Below are 17,674 nucleotides of genomic sequence, written 5' to 3'. Positions count from 1 at the left end.
TCCACAAGGTTTTTTCATCTGAACCTCTCGCTCTGACATGCGCTACATAGAAAAATTAACATTTCGCGAAGAGAGCAAATGAGAGTGATATCTAGGCACACTCATGTCACAACGCATCACCAAAATGTTTTTAAGAAAACTAAAATTCAAAAAATTACACATAAGCATGAAGTACACACTTGTGCAAGGTGGAGATCCAAAACTAATGCAGTAAAACAGCAAAAACAGCTTGCAGTGAAATCTTGCATTCACTAGTTAGGATGCATTAGTGTGTGATACACATCACAAAGCCTCATTCAACCAAGAAAGTGAATGGCAAACAAAAAGATTGCGACACATTAGACAATAAAATCTAGCCCAAAAAACCTTCAGGCCGCGGTTTGTGCACTGTATGTTTATACCTTCAATACTTTATTCATGTCCTACAAAGTGAAAGGCAAGGTCCTATGGCAGAATGACAAACAAAAATGCCTTTATGCTTCAAAATAATCATTGCTACAGAAGGCTCCACATGTAAAGACCCACACAGGTCAATCAACTTGTGCACGTAAGTGTGTCTGTCAACTCACTTTCTATGGAACTAAACGAAGCATGCCAGCACTGCTACAAATTCTGCTGCCATGCAATACGGTTGATTTCCTGCACACACAACCAGCAGCTACTCAGACTTGAAATCGGCCCCATGTTGCTATTAAAATTATATCAAAGAACATTAAAAAAACGGTTGGCCTGAAGCATTCTGCACCTGACATGGTGTTGCACTTCCTTAAGGATTAGTCTCAGTTCTCAGTGCTGGCTGCTCATGTAAGGCAGCATGTCTTCGAAAAAAATTTTGTCAAGTTTTTTACGCATACTGAGCCACTCTATTTTATCAAAGCGAATACGCTCGATGACTATCCAATTCTCCGAACAGACCACGAAGTCCGCCCATAGGCAGCCTGTTATGCCCATTTGACTGAGCACCTGGGCATAATACTCGTGGTCACGCTCCAGTTGTGGCTCATCATTTTCTTCAAAAATCATGCAGAACTTCTTGCTCCTGGCTTCTTTCGGTTGGCTATCCTTCAGGGAGTAAGGGCACTTGATCTCAAGGACACCATATGTCAGCTCCTCTGGGTCATATGTATACAAATCTGTCTGGGCTAGCTCCAAGCCGTGGAAAGGCCGGGTTGACAGCCAATCCCGAATGGTGTAGTGTCAGATTATGGTCATACGACTGCATTACATTTGCATAACGATCGGCAGCTACCCTCTCCTTGGCGATTCCATATTGCACAGCACGAACGCGAGACAAGTCCTTTGACTCAATGAGGTTCCGCAGCCCTGTTTCTGTCCACTGATTTCTCTTAATTACACGCCCAAAATGAGATACACTTAATCTATGTCGACGCCCATCTCTCCATTGTGAACTGTGGCTCTGCTGCCTTGAATTTTGTTCAAGTTCTTGTGCGTCTTGTGCAGACACCTGAAGTTCCTAGAAAAATAAAGCAAGAACATGTATATAACCAAAAATGTGACACAGTTATGAAGTGCACTCTGGTGGGAGCTACTAAACAATTTGTTCAGCTGGAATTTGTTACTAAGTACCTAAAGTGAGGCAAATCAATACTTTTGCATTTGGCTTTTTCGAAATGCACCAGTGTTGTGACATGGGATATTTGGTTCATGGTTGCAAAGGAAAGGTGCACAGCGCAAAATTGTTAACAGATCACCACAGAAAGGTAGAATGACTATGGAACTAACATTTGGTTTTCGTTTTTTTTTATTCGGTGCATTTCTCAGCAGATCAAAGGTTTCTATCTATCCATCGACTTATGTGTGGGCACTTTTGTGGTTGTCTCCTAAACTTAAAAATACCAAAATACGCATGTGAGGACAACTTTCTGCTACTGATCTTTCAACTACTGTGTTCCTTTCTACTACTGATCTGCGGCGTAGATATTTTCATGTGGTCGTTCGAGAAGGCAGCCCTAGGCGGGTTCAAGACGAAATGCTTTATTTGGGCGAACCTGTGCCCGATAAAGGAGAAGTCAAAGTGCAAGTGATAAATGCTGTAAACTGATAGCGGGGACCAGAACACCGTCCTTCAATAATCTGACTCACAGTGAGGTGCGTCGACATTTGTACATGCGGCATCAAACATTCGAGCGTTATCAGTGGTGCTCGTGTAAGCTATCGAATAATTTTGGCTATTCACGTCCTGCACGTAATCTCAACGGAATGATGTTCAAAGATCGCGAAGCTTCTAAGGCATAGTGGTGTGGTCTGCGCTGAGCGTTGCTAACAGTCTTTGCGGGTGAAACCAGAACACATCAAAATAGAATCTATAAAGGCATGCGACAATATTGCCGCGCCCGATGTGATGCAGACAACGAAGAAGATGATGTGCGCTCGGACAGTCTCGCGGAACGGGACTCTGACCGAAGAAGAAGACGTGTTTTGTGTCTATGTTCTTGTATATGCTGCTGCTGCATAAAACGGGCTACTTGCTCTTCTCCTAAACGTCTTGGTTGTCCGTTTACGGTGCACCGCGACACTGGTGGAGGTGCTGCACCGCAACCCTGCCTGATGCTCCACACTCCATCTGGGAGCCGTTCATCGAGTCCTGACGCGCCGTCACCTGTTACGACTCCCGTGCACCGCTTCAGTCGGCGGTTGCTAGGCCTCGCTCCTGAGCTGACCGCCTTCGAGGAATTGACTACTTCCCGGACCGCCTCGTTTCGTTCTGCAAGAGTCCTGGTCTGACTGATTCGTTATTGCCGCAACACATCTCCTTTCGCCTCAATGACGACGACATAGCTGTCCCGCCTCGATCGTGTATCCTTGTTTCAGTGGCTTGTGACGTACCGTTTGACGGTGAAGGAGTGGCAGACCGAATAACCTCGCTGCTTTTCACTCACGGCATTTCAGTCGCACGAGGAATAGTCCATGTCAACGACGGGCGCACGGACTTGCTGTTGACCAATTTCAGCGCAGAGCGCCGGCACCTTCCAAAGGGCACAGCTTTGGCCTATTTCGATGAGGTAGCAGATGTTCGCGACTGCATTTCAGCACTCGAAGCAACGACTGCACCACATTTCCAAGACCTAGCACCTATCCTTGACGTCAGTCTTGTTTTACCTCAGCAGGAGCAAGAACGTCTTCTAGCGCTGCTAGCCGAGTTCCACGACTGCTTTGCGTCGACCTGAAAAGTCGGCTGGACACCCTTGACCAAGCATCGAATCATCACAGAGGAATCAGCGAGACCAATCCATCAAAATCCGTATCGTGTGGCTTCAAAAGAACGAGAAGCGATAGAACAACAGGTAGCCAAAATGCTTGAAGACGATGTGATTCAACCGTCAAAGAGTCCCTGGGTGTCACCTGTTGTTCTAGTCAAGAAGAAGGACGGCAGCCTGCGTTTCTGTGTGGACTATCGAAAGCTAAATCAGGTGACAAAGAAAGACGTATATCCGCTTCCCCTTTATAGATGATTCGCTCGACAGGCTTCGAAACACACGTTACTTCTCTTCGATGGACTTAAAGAGTGGATATTGGCAAATTGAAGTAGACCCCAGAGATTGTGAAAAAACAGCGTTTGTGACGCCAGACGGGCTGTACGAATTTAAAGTCTTACCATTCGGCTTATGCTCCGCGCCTGCTACTTTTCAGCGCCTCATGGATACCGTGCTCTCAGGGCTGAAGTGGATGACCTGCCTAGTCTATCTTGACGACGTCATTGTGTTTTCCGCAACGTTTGACGAACTCCTTGAACGGCTGCAGGTGGTTCTGCAGGCCATACGGTCCGCCGGCCTGACGCTGAAGCCGGAGAAGTGCCACTTTTGCTTTGAAGAACTACAGTTCCTTGGCCATGTTGTCAGTTACGCAGGAGTTCGTCCGGATCCTGAGAAAGTTGCCGCCGTCGCCCAGTTCCCTATACCATCAGATAAAAAGGCTGTCAGGCGTTTTCTGGGCCTCTGCGCATATTATCGGCGGTTTATACCAGATTTTGCACGCATTGCGTCGCCGTTAACTCGCCTCACGAGGGATGACGTTGCAATTACAATTACAATTGTATTACAAGCCAATTACAATTACAATTACAATATTACAATTACAATTACAAGCCTGTCACACATTCACTACTTACAGGAAATCAGCGACCATAAGACAATTCATGCTACTTTTTCTTTTGAAGCACTCAAACGAGAAACCAGCAAGAAAACTATTCATCTGTATGACAGAGGTGATTATGAGGCAATCAACGAAGGTCTCAGCGAATTCTTCCCCACATTTCAGGAAACACTGCATCAACATACAGTGGATATGAATTGGATACGCTTTAGCGGTAAGCTGACAGAGTTAACCGATAAATTTATACCCGAAGTTAGCTTCACAACCACTTGCCATAAACCATGGTTTACGAAAAATTTAAAACGCCTTGAAAATAAAAAGAAACGCCTATTCCGATCTGCCAAACGTACAGGACAACCAGATGCATGGGACAGGTATTGTGAGGCTGACCGCGGTTATCTCGTAGCCCTACGTCAAGCGAAGGACTCATTTTATAGTACACACTTACCGAAGCTATTGCAAACTAACCCCAGACAGTTTTGGAAAACACTTAGGGCTGACACACCGCGTGGACCTGTACTAACCAATGATTCTGGAGAGGCGGTCACTGACGAGGATTGTGCGAATATGTTCAATACTACATTTGCTACTGTGTTTACTGAAGAACCAAACATACATTCCCGCATACCTTCGCTTCGCTTCAATCATATTCCTGAAATGCCAGCAATCAATTTTTGTGCGAACGGAATCATGGCCGTAATAGAAAAAATGAAACTGTCATCTTCTGCTGGCATAGATGGAATTAACTCCAAAATCCTAAAAAACGTGAAAAGCGCCTCACTTTTTCTTGCCTTAATATTTTCACAGTCACTTTCTTCAGGAGACATTCCATGTGGCTGGAAGATAGGGAAGGTCGTTCCGGTCTACAAGTCAGGTGATAAAGACTCTCCACTAAACTACCGCCCAATCTCACTAACAAGCGTCCCCTGCAAAATCATGGAGCATGTCATCTACTCACACGTAATAAATTTTCTTGACATCAATCACTTCTTTCATCCTTCACAACACGGCTTCCGCAAGGGGTTGTCGTGTGAAACGCAGCTGGCAGCTTTCTTACATGACATTCATGCCAATCTCGATACTAACGTGCAGACTGACACTATTTTTCTTGATTACGCTAAAGCGTTTGATAAGGTGCCTCACCAACGATTGCTTGCTAAACTTGCCCGACTAAATTTACATCCCACCGTCTTAAAATGGATAACCGAGTTCCTTACTAATCGATCACAAAACGTCGTTGTAAATAACCACCTATCTAATCCTGTTCCAGTAACATCCGGTGTACCACAAGGGTCCGTTCTGGGCCCGCTACTATTTTTAATCTATATAAACGACTTACCCTTGCATGTAACTAGTACCATACGTATGTTCGCAGATGACTGCGTTATCTACCGAACCATTCTAACCAATTCTGACCAGATAACTTTACAGAATGATCTTGCAAACATTTACCAGTGGTGCACCGACTGGCTAATGACATTAAACGTAACTAAATGCAAAACTATGTCATTCACACGCAGCGGTAATCGGCTCCAGTTCCCATACACAATTAACAGCCAGCACCTGGAATCGACTAACTCTTATAAATACCTCGGTGTCACTGTAACTAGTGACTTGATCTGGCGTACGCATATTCAAAACATCATTTTATCATCTAATAAAACTTTAGGCTTTTTAAAACGTCACCTCAAGAGTGCTCCGTATCACGTAAGATTACTTGCCTACACATCGCTTGTACGACCTAAGTTAGAATATGCATCCGCTATTTGGGATCCGCATCAAGCATACCTCATCAACGCAATAGAATCAGTTCAGAACCGTGCAGCTCGCTTCATTCATTCTTCGTATTCATACGACATCAGCGTTACGTCACTAAAAGCATTATCCAATGTTCCATCGCTCGCTGTGCGTCGGCGCATTTCTTCACTTTGTCTCTACCATAAATTCTTTCACAGTTCCCATCTGCATGAACCATGTTACATCAAACCCGCAGCGCGTATATCGCTCAGGACAAGCCACCCACTGCAGGTTTCACTTATGCGTGCTCGAACATCAACATTTTCAGCATCATTTTTTCTCCGCACGGCAAAAGACTGGAACGACCTCCCTCCTGCCATTGTCGACATAACATGTCCATCTTTATTTGCACAACACGTAACTGACCATATTCTGTCAAGTAGCCTCCGAGTATGATTTTGTTTTCAATAAAGTTTAAGTGTGTTAATTTATATGTATGTTTTGTAAAAATACGAAGAAATGTACAGAATTGTAACCCGTGTATTACTTAATATATTTGTTATGTGAACATGTTTATCCCACCCCTTATGTAATACCCCCCCGGGGGTCTTTAAGGAAAATAAACTGACTGACTGACTGACTGACAATTATTATAGCGCAAAGCAAGACGAAGACAAAAGGTACACAAAGACGAGCGCTAAAGACCTTTTGTCTTCGTCTTGCTTTGCGCTATAATAATTGTCATGACCTACCAACTGGCCCAAGCCGCTACCCTTCTAGGATGACGTTGCCTTTGTTTGGGAAGACGAACAGGAAACTGCTTTCAATGACTTGCGGCAACGTCTGCACACGCCTCCAGTGCTTGCCCACTTTGACGAGACAGCACCTACAATGCTGCATACTGAGGCCAGCAATGTTGGCCTTGGAGCCATGCTTGTGCAGTGCCAGGAAGACACGGAAAGAGTGGTCGCCTACGCAAGCAGAACTCTTTCACGCACAGAGGCAAACTACTCAACCACTGAAAAGGAATGCCTCGCCGCGGTATGGGCGGTTATGAAATTTCGCCCATATTTGTACGGCCGCTCTTTCAAGGTGATCAGTGACCACCATTCTCTGTGTTAGCTGACAAATCTTAAAGATCCTTCCGGGCGATTGGCCCGCTGGAGCCTTGGACTAAAAGAGTTCGACATGACGATTGTGCACAAGTCGGGGAAACGACACACAGACGCTGACTGTCTGTCTCGGTCACCGATAGGGTCAGCTGCTACTCTCGACGAAGACACAGCATTCCTCGGGATTCTCGACACGTCGACTATTGCAGACCAACAACATGACAATCCTGAGCTGCTTGGCCTGATTAATTATTTAGAAGGACGAACTCAGAAAGCGCCCAAAGTCTTTGCAAGAGGCTTATCGTCATTTTTTTTTAAGAAACCAAGTCCTTTACAAAATGAACTTCTCGTCAGACGGATCCACTTACCTGCTGGTTGTCCCTACCGCCCTTCGTTGTGAAGTATTGCAAGCGTGCCACAACGAGGTCACCTCTGGGCATTTAGGCTACACGCGCACACTAAGCAGAGTGCGGGAGAGGTACTACTGGCCAGGACTCGCCGCTGCCGTGAAACATCACGTTCGGACCTGCCTCGATTGCCAGCGGCGCAAGTTACCTCCGACGAAACCAGCCGGTTTGTTACAACCACTCCAGGTCCCGCCAACGCCGTTTGGCCAGATCGGAATGGACCTTTTGGGTCCACTTCCTACTTCTAGTGCTGGCAACCGCTGGGTTATTGTGGCGACCGACTACCTTACTCGCTACGCCGAGACAAAAGCCATCCAGAGAGGCACAGCAGAGGAGGTGGCCCGCTTTTTCATAGAGCGTATTGTGTTGAGACACGGCGCACCATTGATCGTTATAACAGATCGCGGAACCGCATTCACAGCAGCGCTTTTAGATCATGTGTTGGTGCTCAGTGGTACCATTCATCGTAAGTCGACAGCCTACCATCCACAAACCAACGGGCTGGCCGAGCGGCTGAACAAAACCCTGGAAGACATGCCTTCAATGTATGTGGACATCGAGCACCAAAATTGGGACGAGATGCTACCTTATATAACGTTTGCTTACAACACCGCTAAGCAAGAAACAACACGGATGACCCCATTCCGTCTTGTTCATGGACGAGAAGTAGGGACAATGTTGGACGCGATGCTGCCACACGAATGCGACGACGTTGAAACGAGTACCGACGTATTTACTCAACGCGCGGAGGAAGCCAGGCAGCTCGCACGTGTGCGACTATACTAACAGCAAGAGTACGACGCAGGTCGCTATAATCTGCACCATAGACCTGTAACCTACGAAACCGGCGACAGGGTATGGGTGTGGACACCTGTACGAAGACGGGGACTATCCGAAAAGCTGCTTAGAAGATAGTTCGGGCCTTATCGAGTGCTGCGACGACTAAGTGACGTCACCTATGAGGTCGTCACGGATAGCCCCCACTGTACAAGGCGCTACGACCTGAACTTGTGCACGTAGTGCGCATAAAGCCGTACGTAAGCGAGTGACATTGCGAGCGACTGTCACTTGTACAAAGCGCCTTTGTGTACAACTGACCCGACTATAGCAGCGGGACGATGCTCTTTTAGAAGGAGGCAAATGCCGCGCCCGCTCTGATGCAGACAACGAAGATGGTGTGCGCTCGGACAGTCTCGCGGAACGGGACTCTGACCGAAGACGAAGACGTGTTTTGTGTCTATTGTCGTATAAGGCGTCACTGCCGACTACGGCGCCAGGAGATGGCACGTGCTCGGCGGCCGCCTCAGCGAAGACGACGAAGAAGAAATAAAGAATGAGGAACGAATGTTTCCTTTGATGTGTCTTAATTGATATGCACGACACAACATATTTTGGCGACGAAGATTTACGAGCCCATGTGCTACCGGTCTGACCTTCATCTTCGTGAGTGTTGTACGTTCGCCTGTCGCCCTCTACGATGAGTGTTTCTGGACTACAACCGCCACCCCCGTTCCTGCCGTCACCTGGACACCCGGTCATCCCTTGGGAGCAATGGATACAAGCCTTCAAGAATTACATGGTTGCTTCGGGCGCCTCCGACCTACCTGCTCTTCGGCGGAAGGCGATTCTGCTCAACTGCTTGGGCTTGGAAGGACAGCGCATCTTCCAGACTCTGACGGCAACGGACGACCCGGGCCTTGCGGCTTCGAGCCCCACGGAAGGGACGTTGGCGTCTCCTAGCCCGGATGACTTCGACCGTGCCATCGCGACGCTGGAAGGTCATTTCAGGAGCAAGGTGAACGTCACTACTGCGCGTCACCGGTTTCGTCGACGTACACAAGCCCCAGGTGAGACTGCGGCGGATTACATCACCGCTCTGAGAAGTTTAGTAGGAGCGTGCGATTTCGGTGACTTGGCGGACGACATGATACGCGACCAGCTGATAGAGAAAACGACCAGCGAGTATTTACGTGAACGCCTTCTGCTGGAAGAGTCCCTAACGCTTTCAAGGGCCCTTACTATTGCAAAACAGCATGATCAGGCGACAAGTGAAGCCAGAGAACTGTCCCGAAAGGAATCACAAGTTCATCGTGTTAAAGATAATTCAAAGGAAAGAGAGAAGCATTGTAGCACGTGCACATGCTATAAGACGCAAAGTCAAAGTCAACGATCCTTCAAAGAGCAGGAATGCTATCGTTGTGGTTCGGCGGAGCACCTTGCAAATAGCCCTCAGTGCAAGGCCAAGACACATAAGTGTCGAAAATGTGAGAAAATTGGCCATTTGGAAAAGGTGTGCAAGTCGCTACGAAAGTTCGCGAAAAATGTTCAGCATGTCGCGGAAGATAGCGATACAGCTGACCCAGACGATCACTTAAGTGTGTGTCAAATCTGGAGCCGTAAGAAAGGAATTTACGCAGTATTAGAAATTGAGGGAATTTCTGTGTCATTCTTGATAGACACTGGATCATCGGTTTCCATTCTGGCTGAGGACCTTTACAAACGTCACTTTTCTAAAGTGTATCCTCTGACATCTACGTCCGTTCAGCTTCTCGATTATTCCAAGTCCGCCATTCCAATTCAAGGATGTTTCATTGCTGCGGCCTCATTCCATGGTCGATGCACTTCTATCTTATTGTACGTTGTGCCTGGAGGAACAACTATTCTTGGATTAGATGGCATCGCGGCTCTGGACATGAAGATTCAGGGGTCACCGCTTAAGTGTCTTCTGATGACGCAAGAAACACCTGTGTTGCCTGAAGAGTTACGTTTCGAATTCGAGCACCTATTTTCAAAAGAGCTCGGAACTGTTAAAGGCTTCTGTCACAAGGTCAAAGTTCGCGCGTCTGTTCAACCAGTGGCCAGCAAGCTGAGACGGCTGCCACTTGTCATTCGCGAGCAAGTCTCGGCAGAAATACAAAAATTAGAAGCCCAGGGCATCATTGAGCGCGTCGACTCGTCAGAGTGGGTGTCACCCATTGTGGTAGCTAGGAAAAAGGATGGCTCGATTCGCATGTGCGTTGACCTACGGGAGCCAAACAAAGCTGTGGTAGTGGACAGTTTTCCTTTGCCACAAACTGAAGAACTACTGAACAGCTTGGCTGGGGCGCAGCGATTCTCAAAGCTCGACTTAGCTTCTGCGTACCACCAGTTACCACTCAGTCCAGAGAGCCGTGACCTTACTACCTTCATAACTCATGACGGACTCTTTCGCTTCAAAAGGGTTTGCTTCGGACTAGCATCGGCGCCCTCAGCATTTCAAAAGATGATGCATTTGATCCTAAAAGGGTGCAAATGCGTCTTATTTTACATTGACGACATCATCGTGTATGGACGCTCCCGCGAGGATCATCTAGGCAATTTGCGCGCTGTTTTGAAACGGCTCTCTGATGCGGGCCTCAGGTTGAACCACAAGTGTGTTTTTGACGTCGCAGAGCTGACTTTTCTTGGTCATGTTGTCAGCGCTAGAGGGTTGTTCCCACTTATGTCATCCATTGAGGCGATAACCAAGGCACCGTCACCTAAAAACATCAACGAACTTCGTTCGATGCTGGGACTTGCAGGTTTCTACTCCAAGTTCATCCCCCATTTTTCTGACGTTGTGGAGCCAATGCGTGCCTTGCTTCGAGGAAATGCACCTTTCGTTTGGACTGCGGCAGCACAAGGCAGTTTGGAGCGACTGAAAGCTCTTCTAACATCTTGCGAGGTCCTTCATCTTTTCGATCCTCACTTACCGGTGTACGTCACGACTGATGCCTCAGGATATGGATTAGGTGCGGTACTTCAGCAAGATAACGGAACCTCACTGCAAACTGTCGCGTTCGCCTCGCGTACCCTGCAGCCACATGAACGGCAGTACTCAGTTGGCGAACGTGAGGCCCTTGCCTGCGTCTGGGCTTGCGAACATTGGCACGTTTACCTGTGGGGGAGACCTTTCATCTTACGGACTGACCATGCGGCATTGGTTACGCTCCTTTCAACGAAAGGTACCGGTCACCGTCCATTAAGGATTGCGCGCTGGTCCTCACGGTTGCTGTGCTACAACTACACCGTGGAATACAGAAAGGGTAGTGAAAACGTCGTGGCTGACGCTCTTTCCCGGCTGCCCGTACAGAGTTTACTCCGCGATGCACACGAAGAAGAATTCATATGCTTCCTGTCTCCAGTCGTTACCATGCAAGAGCTTCAAGAAGCCAGTGCCAACGACCCCGCTCTCTCTCAAGCCAAGCACTTCACGATTACTTCTTGGCCTGACAAAAAATCTTTGTCGAAAGAGCTGCTGGCTTACTTTCATGTGCGAGCTGAACTCTCAGTTGTAAATGATATCTTGTGCCGGGGTGAAAGGATTGTCGTGCCAGCGTCTATGACACGCCGTTTTATGGATCTGGCCCATGAGTCACATCCAGGCATTAGTCGCACCAAAGCTCGCCTGAGAGAGTCTTATTGGTGGCCGTGCATGGACAGTCATATTGAAGAGCTTGTGCGCACATGTGTGATTTGCCAGTCCTGTGATAAGTCTGCACGTACCTCTGCAGCGCCAATGCAACCCGTTCCTCTTCCTGACAAAGCTTGGGAAAAAGTTGCAATTGACATCGTAGGACCTTTCACGCAAGCTTCAGCTGACTGCCGTTTTGCCATTACAATCATTGACTATTACAGCAAGTGGCCTGAAGTGGCTTTCGTAAGAGACGCGACCACACCTACAGTGAAGAAATTCTTACTTGAACTTTTTGCACGCGAAGGATACCCACGTGGTCTCGTATCCGATCATGGGCCACAGTTTTCATCAGCAAATTTTGAAGAATTTCTCGCAGAACGTGGAATCAAGCATTACAACTCTTCAGTGTACTACCCGCAAGCTAACGGCTTGGTGGAACGATTCAACAGGGTATTGAAGTCATACATACAACTGGCTCTGTTTGAACGCCGTGATATAAAAATAGCCATGCTTGATTACCTGCAAATATATCGATGTACGCCTCACGCGACAACTGGTGCTGCGCCCGCTGTACTTCTTCATGGACGCCAACCTCGAACAAGGCTCGACATAGTGGGCATGCCCGACAAATGCTTCAGCACGGACCCGTCAAGGGCGATTGAGCAGTTGCGAGAGCGCGTGAAAAACAAGCAAACCAGGTCGAAGAGCTATACAGATGAAAAACGCGGAGCCAAGGAACCAAACTTCGCCGTTGGTGATTACGTGCGGGTTAAATTATCTGCCATTCCTGGGAAGCTATCTTCACAGTTCTCCGCGCCCAAGAAGATCGTTGAAAAGCGTGGACCAGCCTCGTACTTGTTGGAAGATGGACGAGTGTGGAACGCGTCCAAGTTAGCCGCTGTTCACCCTGCAGCTGTCAGCAAAATGAGATCAGGCACATCTGCTGTTATGAACTGGTCACCGGCATCCACTCAATCGTCTGGTACAGTTATGGGTGATCTATCGCATCCTGGCACATCAAGAGTGGATAATCATGAAAATGCGGACTCTCCTGAACCACTCGCAGCAGACAGTGCGCAAGTTTCACCCAATAAGTCGGGATCTCAAGCGTGTATTAGAAGGAGCACTCGTAAGAAGAAGACACCGCAGAAGTTCAAGGACTATATTAGGTAGCAACTATTTTTTTTTTCGCAAAAGGGGATATGTCGTATAAGGCGTCACTGCCGACTACGGCGCCAGGAGATGGCACGTGCTCGGCGGCCGCCTCAGCGAAGACGACGAAGAAGAAATAAAGAATGAGGAACGAATGTTTCCTTTGATGTGTCTTAATTGATATGCACGACACAACATATCTATGTTCTTGTCTATGCTGCTGCATAAAACGGGCTACTTGCTCTTCTCCTAAACGTCTTGGTTGTCCGTTTACGGTGCACCGCGACAATATGCACTACACATTAAGGCAATCAGGAGTACTTGAGGCACCTTTGTACCTCACAGCCATAATAAACACCTCGCTTTCTTGATTTTCCTTTCTTGAAAACTGTGCGCTCACCTCACCATTTTCCTGTTAAAAGTGCTCTGTCACGCTGATGGCCGCACACTGTTCATAATCACCAAGTACTTGGTCAGCGGTTAGGACAAGGCATGCATGAAAATGACGAATATTGTTGTGTCAGAATGACACCCCCAGGTATGCTTTATTACAGCGAAAGCTGTTATGAGATCATTTCAACGGCCGTTTTTGGCGCCGTAGTTGTCCGCCGCCGCCGCCGCTGCCGCCGCCGCCGGTGTCCGTAACCACTATCGCACGAAATAAGAAAAAAAAGGAAATAAGAAAAATTTCCAGGATGGAACGAGGTTCGAACCTGGGTCCTCTGCGTGGGAGCCCAGTGTTCTACCTCGGGGCCATGCCGGTGCTTGAAACTGCGTTGAAAGAAGACCCTATACAGGCTTCATGTCGGGAAGGAACCACATTAACATATGTAATGTAGTGTGGTAGAAGAGTAAAATAACAACCAGGCGTCACGCAAACGCGAATTCTGTAACCGGGCATCAAACAATGCAAATTGCGCAACGAGTGGGTTGTTCAGTGCTTCCAACCCATTACAATGGCCTCTACGATAATTCTTCATCGTCATCAGCCACAGCATCAACAAAGTGCACATAATGCCTTAGAGGTGTTTAGCGAGTACCACGGTTCTCCGCAGAATGTCGAAAAATTGCATAGTGGCTGCTTCCCTACTTCACAAAAATTATGATGATTTATAGCGTAGTGGGTTCCTGGCAAGTGCACTTCTATTGGTTGCCAAGGAAGCCCATAAGGCTCCCTTGATCCATTTCCTCAGACTAATTCCCGTTCTCTCTTTCTCGCTCTCCGTTTCTCCGGTTACGTACATTATAAAGTGTGGTGGGACAGTTAAATGACGACCGGGCGTCACACAATATGAATTACGTAAGTAGTGGGTCTTTTAAAGCTTCCAACCCATTACAAAAGGGCTCAGCCGTAATTTTTCATCGTCATCAACCACCGCAATAACAAAGTGTACATAATGCCTCACAGATGGTACCTCGCTTCTCCGCAGAACAGCGAATAATGTTGTGGTGGGTGCTTCCCAACTTCCCAAAAATTATGATTTGTGGCGTAGTGGGTACGTTCCTAATGTACTTGTATTAGTAGCCACAAGAGAGTTTATAACGGGCTCTAGAAATGCCGCTCTTCCAGCTTTCGCTGTGACTGTGCTGCACTTTACGCGCAGGCCTGGCGTTTTTTTTTTGTCATAGGGCATTGTATGTTGTAAATTTGTATAGTTTTTCAGACTCCTTACAGTACTCTAAATAAAAGAAAGATAAAATGTAGCATTATAATGACCAGCCTGCTTTGCGTAACCCGTCAGTGCACCCTGCTTATGCCTATTCTGCAACCATTTACTTGGAGTGCATGAGAGCAAGGTAAAAAAAAAAACGAAATATTGTTGCCTGCACAGCAGTATCCAAGCTGCTCCCACTAAATTTATATTGCAAGGTTCTTCAAAATATATTTGCATTCAATATCCTGAGCTCATCTGCAGTGTAAGTGCCACACAAGGTATGCGCCAACACTTCTTCAAAAAGTAGGAGCTCTGGGACAGGAGTGATATGGCCCGTTCCTTTTGAGATGCTAGATGCCATCCATGTCTTGAAGCCTCCTGGAACGATAGTCCTCTGGTAGGACAATGGTGAGCCAACAGGTGCCAGTCCAAGCTTTGTTTCAACAAATGGACCTTTGGCGGCCATCAGAACCATACCAAAGTCATCGTTGCCGAGCTCCTTAAGGACTCTTCCGAGCTGATGGAGACTGTCCAGCTGTTTTTTCTTGTCATCATTCACAGCTCTTGCATCAAACAACCGTGTGGGCGTCGGCTCTGGTACACCATTTTCACGTGGGCTCCTCCAGTCCACAACCTGCACACTCACAGGCCTTATGCTATGCTTATGCTTGTCGCCGAGGTCGCCGCCACTGTTGAGGCAGTTCCGTGCAGCTCAACTCGGGTGGAGCCTATTTGTAGCCACGTTTCCTCATAAAGATGAGGAGTTGAAGTGCGGCCAGGATATGGCTACATGCCCCGCTTTCTCCGGCAGGACATTCACAGGTTGCATCTTCAACAGCACCACTTGATATCTTGAAAGTCAGGCGTACTTCGTACGGCCGGCCAGTCTTCTTCCGACTCCTATAGCAAGTGGCCCGTGCATAGACAAGGCCAAGCCTGCGGGAAAAGCCCAAAAGCAGAAATTGCCACATCAGCTAAATTTTTTTACTAGGAAATAACAGGTGCCCACAAAAGTGCGAAACATGGTTAAATGGGTGGTGCCACCAAATTTGTGGCTTGCGCGTTCTTCGCTGTAAGCGTTTCCTATAGCTCGGAAGCACGTTGCACGCACCGAGATTCATGTATTCTCGCTAAATTATTTCATATCGCCTTTTGATGTGGACAACTTTCGGTTTCGGTTTCTCGGCGCCGAGGTTTGGCAGTGACGTAGAAGTGTAGGATCTTGGTCACGTGACCACACAAGGCTGTGACGCACTTAGCCAGGAAGCGATCGAAACTCGGCAAGTGATGTAGCAACCGATGCTTTTCCCGGACTATACTGAACTAGAATATATTCTAGTTCACTACAGCCGGTACGTACGTTGCGGAGGTGGCAGAGGCCCGGCGGTCAATCACATCACTACAGGAGATCTGGTGTGACGTCACTACAACTTTCGTTGCCCATCATACAGAGCTACGTCAGTGTTGGCGAGCTAGCGATGGGTCTCGGTCGGGAGAATGGGCATTTAGGTACACTTTGGAAGTGAATTAAAATATATTCTAAACGTTTGCCGTGTCCGACCCTTCGTGTGGAGTGTCCTTGCATACAGAGGAAACCCACAACAGGCTTGTTATAGCCTCGAAGTTTGATGGCACCACCCCTTTAAAGACAGCGACAACCAATTTTTATGATGCCCATTTTCTTTAGCGCAACGGGAAGCTTACCGGTGTGAGTGTGTAATCACGGAACGGTAATGTGGAAAACGCCGTGAAACATTTCTAATCACAATTTTTCAATCTGCGGCGAATATGAAGTCGTAAACACAAGTGACAACCCATGCTGCAAACAGTGAGCGCGAGAGCGGTTCGTGTTCGAGCGCGGTGAGTTACTGCGCATGCGTCAAGGAGGCATTGTTTAAACATATAAATCCTACTCACAAGACGAAAAGATGCTGGAATCTGTCACTATATTTCACTTTCTGTCACTTTCTTGTGACAGTTCATACGATGTTGCAAAGCTGACAGCGCAGGAGTGTACAACACGTACACGAACGACGTCTCACACTGGCTGCTTGAATGCTGCTTTTAGTTGTAGTAATAGCCTTTCCATGGAACGCATGACATAGATATTTCACGTACCTTGAATCGCACGCGTTAGTTTCCACCGATGACGGCAACGTGTACGACTCGACGGCAAGGGCATAGGATTTCGCTCGCTGCCGCAACGATGGCGTAGACGCCTGCAGCAGGCTCTCTAATGAGCTACCGACGGTCTGTGGCAGGTCCTCTAGGTTGTTCCGCCACATAACATGGCCCACGCTGGGAAAACGCTGCCCTGTTGCCATATTACTCCAAAAGACTGCTCGATTTTTCTGGTCTCGCGTTAATACACTCTACCGATGCCGGCATGCGTGAGGCTAGGGTGGCTAGTGAGGCTGCGTCCGTCGCATCCTTGACAAACACAAGATGGCGGAATTTCAGGGTTGCCAGACCACAGAGCAATTTTGCATATCTCCTATTACCGCGCCTCTTCGCCTGACCAATCCCCCTCGTATGCGCAGTGGCGTGAACTTGCCGATGGGCAACTTGACGTACCACTGAGCTCGTCGATTGATCTAAATCAGGTCTCTACAAGTTAACGTCAGTTGCTGTGCCCACCCACCGCTACGAAAGTGCGCCTTGTTTCTTAGCCCTGCGGTGATGCGGTTTTGGCCGCGCAGTTGTCGGGATACTGCATAGCACCTGCACGCACTTCGCCTTCGGCATGAGCAACACTTGGAGGAAGCGTTGTCGGAGGCAAATCGAGCGGAGAGAGGGGGAATCTCCGGAAGCTCGGACGGGTGGCGCTTGCTTGGCTTTCCCATTGCACGCGCAGCAAGCGGGGTTCCTTTCTCTCGCGCCCCTTGGTCGTCTTGGTTTACTTAATTTAAGGTTTAAAAATACCAAAGAGCCGAAAACTGCCCGTCAAGTTACAGAGTACGTGCGACAATGGAAACAATAAACAACCAGCAGCCGCAGCAAGCGGAAAAGCATTGCGACTGACCGAGCTCGCCGATGACGTCAAGTGCTGACGTCGTGTCACGT

The 17,674-nt window shown here is 47.9% G+C and overlaps 1 pseudogene; it reads right to left on the bottom strand.

The window, feature by feature from the left end:
* Positions 1-786: 786 nt before the first annotated feature.
* On the bottom strand, positions 787-16,935 carry LOC119383919 (uncharacterized; annotated as a pseudogene).
* Positions 16,936-17,674: the final 739 nt, after the last annotated feature.

Source organism: Rhipicephalus sanguineus, chromosome 1, assembly GCF_013339695.2.
Source record: "Rhipicephalus sanguineus isolate Rsan-2018 chromosome 1, BIME_Rsan_1.4, whole genome shotgun sequence".
Lineage (NCBI taxonomy): Eukaryota > Metazoa > Arthropoda > Arachnida > Ixodida > Ixodidae > Rhipicephalus > Rhipicephalus sanguineus.
Note: the sequence above shows the minus strand (reverse complement) of the source record. Positions and strands in the feature narration are given on the sequence as shown.